Raw genomic sequence first — 5,082 nt, forward strand, 5'->3', positions numbered from 1 at the left:
CATTCATTGTATCAGTGGCGGAACTATGGGGGGAGCAGGGGGTGCGAGCGGGCCAGGGCCCGCACCCCCTCAGGGCCCCCCGGCAGTCCACGCGCCGCTGTGCGGCGCATATTCCCGGCCAGTTTCTGGGTGTACGGAGGGGGGCGGGGGCCCGGCTGCGCGTCCTGCGCCAGGGCCCGCCCCCTCTAGTTACGCTTCTGCATTGTATGTAGGCACTGGTGGAAAAACCAACTGGGCAACAAGTAACTTACAAACCCAATGTCTCCTTCTAATGCTTTTTGGTGTCTTTTTTCCAGTGTGACATCTGGTCGCTGGGGATTACCGCGATCGAAATGGCCGAGGGAGAAACATGTAACTGACTCATAATTGTTGTGGGTCTTCTGCTGCTCCAATGAATAATTGAATATCTTATATAGTATTTGTATGAATGGTCTAATATATATATATATATATATATATATATATATTTTTTTTTTTTTTACTTTTAGCATATGCCAAACAGTATCCAGTGTCAGACCTCATTCTGAACAACGATGCACCAGAGCTTCAATCAAAGACCTGGTGAGTCCTTCCCAGCTCATGATGTGCTTGTGTGTAGTTACTGTGTAAAACCTCTCTGGGAATAATGATCTTTTTCTCACCTATATACTGCTCTCCACTAAATCCTCTACATACCTGAGTCTGCCATCACCACACACCTTGGGTACTAACTGTCCATGTAGCCACAGTTGAACTGGATTAAAGTGGGTACATCAAACAAGGCAATACCCTGCATTTATAGCTAAACCCCAAAGTCATTGCATTTTGATGTTTCATTAGATAAAGCTAAAAGCTGTTCTCATTTCATTTTTTTACAGGTCACAGAATTTTGTGTCCTTTTTAAAATCTTGTCTGGAAAAGGAACCATCAAAGAGGTGGAGTGCAGAAGAACTTCTGCAGCACCCGTTCATTACTGAACTGCCCCCAAAGAAGACCATTAGGGCTGAAATAAAGAAACACCTTCAGGTGCTGCAGAACCATCCGACCAAGAAAGATGAGTGAATCCATTATGTTAAGTTTAAATCCCCCCCTTTTGCATAACTTAAATCAGCATTAAATTGAGAAGCCGATAATGGTGGTCGTATTATATTGGCGCTAAGAATAATGAACATTTTAAGAGGGACTTAAAGGAGAAGGATAGGCTTTATTTACTTTGGAGTGACAAAAATTAGCCACCCCCAAGTGATTGTATATACTTACCTTAATCCCCAGGCTGGTGCTCCTATCAGCAGAAAACTGTACTGGCCCAGGGTTTCAGGAAAGTATACACAATCACTTGGGGTGCCTATATTTTGGCACCCCCAAGTAAATGGCCCTTTCCTTTTCCTTTAACCTCATTACATTTTAGGATAACATTGACAATGGAATTCGAAAACAATTTGCATTTCTTGAACCATGCACATTTTGTCCTGTAGCAATTCTGTGCAGCAATACACACTCACTAGCTTACATCTGTGCAGCACTTGCGTCCGTTTTGATTATATCCAATAAATTAATATTAATTTTGGCTATTTCCTTACTGTGATTTTATTCATTTACACAGGACTGAAGGGAGCAGCTGCTTGGACCATGAAGAATCTGCAGAGTGCTTGTTCCTTCTGCACTCACCAGACATTGCCAGAACAAAGCGTGGCTGAGCAAATGGCACTGGAGGGCTCTTACTGATCTTGTGACGACTAACATCAATGCTCAAGATGAATCTCCTGAATAACATCCAAGGAGAAAAATCCACAGGGAAAGGTACCATCTTCATTAAATATTCCTACATATTGGTCCTAGAGAGCTTTAGGACAATATTTTCTCAGCAGGCGGACAAATCCCAATTTGGTCCCCTTCTATTCTTGTGTGTATGCATTGAGAGTAACTAAATCCACCTGTCACTGTGCACAAGAGGTGGATTTCTGCTACAAAAAGTCATATGTATTTTCCGATCAAAATCCTCTCCATGAGCTAAGTGATAATTGGGTGCATACACACACCAGGCCGTGGTTGATAAATGAACCAACCCTGGAAAAATAACTGATTTGCCATCTTTCCTTTCCTAGTCATCCCTGCAGACTTGGGAGCAAATTAACAGTAAAATTAATGGAATTTATCAATCTGTATATTTTTACGCCATGTGAATGCCAGATTTAAAGCCATTATTTTACATTGCTTCCAGCTTTAAGAAATACGCGCGTAAAAAAATGTACACCATTTTTTTACATGGCGAAGCCTGGCAATGTGTGATATATTATGGTCTATTATCCCGCTGTTTTTTACACAGCATAATAAATAAGCTCCTTATACTTGCACATGTGCGGTAAACTAATATTTTCTGATTTAACTATGCTGCACATGAGCGAATTGTGCCATTACATTTTATTTACTAAAGGAGCCCAAAAAAACAAAACTCCCTAACATGTTAGCACCCCACAGTGAATAAGGCTTTCCTTCTCCATTAATGCCATGCTACTTAATGAATATTCAGACTGTCAATCTTTTCACAGGTCCACTTGCCACACAAGCCGCTTTTTCAAGAACCACAGCTCCACTTGTGATGCCTAAGTTTCCATCTACTATAGTTCCAACAACAGCCTCTTCTCCTTATTCTTCTGCACCTCTACCAGCACATTCTACCATCTGCTGCACCTTCAACATCTGCAGCTCATCATTATGCTCATCATTATTCAGCATTATTCTGGTGTGTTCTCTTCATATTACTGAAGACTATCACCATTTTTTGTCTTTAGATCATGCAACTCCACCAGCATGAATGCGCAAAATATTTGTCGCTGGGCGACTAATCTCCCCAAATCTGAGCGTGTGTCTCTGCCCTGAAACTGTGAGTCTCAGTTTTCCCAATAGACTTGTTTATCTAAAATAGTTAAATGTGTATCTTAACTTATCTTAAATTGTTACAAATGTATCTAAGCTACAGAGTGTTCTGGGCTCTCTACCAAAAAGTCTCTTTTTTTAATTAAGTTTCAAAAAAGTATATTTTTCAGTGCAGGTGATCAAAGAGAAACTCTGAACTTTTTAATAAAAATCCAGGACTGCGGGCTGATATCTAGTCTATAGATGTGTAGGACAACCATGCAGTGTCTAGAAAACAGAATTATACTAGTGGCTTCTATTTATTATTATCACTTGCTCACAAAATAAATGTTATCCCCTGGAAGTATGACATTTATAAACAAGTTCCATCTTGCCTTTGCTTTATTTGTTAACGGACTATTATTGTTCTTGAAACAGGTTTTCATACAGAATATACATAGTTGTAAACCCCTTTTCAGTGTTTTTACTACTTTTGTTTTCTTATGTGTTAACGTTATATCATGGTTTATCAACAGACATAAATATGGTACTTACATTTAACCTTGAACTAGTTGTCTGGCTAGATCTTTTTTCTGCAAGAAGGTCTTTAACTGTGTGTTTTACCCGGACTCCCTGGTAAATTCTTTTATTGAAGTCACTTGGAACTATGAAAACAGATGGTTTTAGTATACAGCACCGAGTATTCCCTATATACTGTATCACAGGTAAACAAACAGCCTATTTTGAATGGACCAACAACTTGACCCAATTAAGAATTAAACTTTTAAAACATTTTGGATAAAATGATGGCCTTTGAGTGGAAAACATTAGATGCAGAAGAAAAAGATTGAAAACAATAAACCAGCATTACCTAAGAAGAACAAAGGTGTGGACGCCATACCCCATCATGAGTTAAATGGTGGGAAGGATTGCAGGTGGATGGCATATGGTTTGAGTTCTGCAGGAGATAGCTACTAGGGTGGGAGGCTGAGGTAGCAGCCCAGCAACACACACTCCAGTTCGACACTATATGCACACATGTTTTGGACACCATATTTTTTTTGAGGACAGCTCAAGAAATTATGTTTTTTTAAATGCTTTCCATAGTACTGAGATAGTAGACTGCAGGATCCATGGGTCATTTGCTATCCTGTTTTTGTTGAGCTTTTCCTTCTGTTACTATATACCTTGCAGGATCATTACTAGCCGTAATCAAGCATGCCTTTTTCACATAGGCCTCTTTGTTCTGACTCAGAGGAGCTAGACAAAGATGCTAGCATCTCTAACACCTCTTCGTAATATTCATTTATGGCTCCTTCATACTACCCAAAGCTATAGAAAATACAACCACAGGCTATCCTAAGTTGCCATTAAGCTGTATTCGTATGAAACACAACCTCTGGCATTTGATGGAAACTGGAATCCAATTGTAAATTGTCTCTGAATATCACTCTCTACTTCTAATTTACAGATCAACAACCCCTGTAATGAGACTTTAGTTCAGTTTAAGGCAGGCCATTATTTCTGATTTTCTCAGACTGCCCTTCATCTAGTATTTTACCAATTGATTGTAAAAATGTAATGCAAATGCAACATAGTTGTTTTGACTTTCTACCTATATTTTGGCAAGGCATTTTCATACAGTGCCAAAAAAACATTGATTTCTAAACTAAGTTCTCTTGTCTTGTTTGGTATGACGTATAGCACTGTGTACATGGATAGAGAATAGGCCAAAAGATTGTGTACAAAGAGATCAGTGGTCAATTATTTTAATATCTACTTAAGTTAGGCTTCTAAGGTTTTCTAAATGGTGTGGCATGGGCTTCTTTTCTGGATTGACTTTTGTTTATTATTTTCCTTTATTACTTTGATGGAGTGTTGTTTTTACAGATGTCACTAAATTATACAAAACAGTATCGTTGATCCATATTTTCACTATGATATTGATCAAGGAACTGGTTCAGTTGAACTGGTTCACCCTTTTGAATTTATAAGGAATTTATTTCTGTCTGGTCTATATGTCTTTCCATAGCAATTACAGGTACCGATTCCTTTATCTGGAAACCCGTTATCCAGAAAGCTCAGAGGACGGTTATCTCCCATAGACTCAGTTTTAATCATAATAAATAATTCTGAATTGTCTTTTCTCTATAATAATAAAACAGTACCTTATACTTGAGTCTGTTACAAACATGCTGTATTTATAAACTATATATAAAAGATAATGCATCGTATAATTCTTTTAGC

Source organism: Xenopus laevis, chromosome 7S (assembly GCF_017654675.1).
Source record: "Xenopus laevis strain J_2021 chromosome 7S, Xenopus_laevis_v10.1, whole genome shotgun sequence".
NCBI classification, from domain to species: domain Eukaryota; kingdom Metazoa; phylum Chordata; class Amphibia; order Anura; family Pipidae; genus Xenopus; species Xenopus laevis.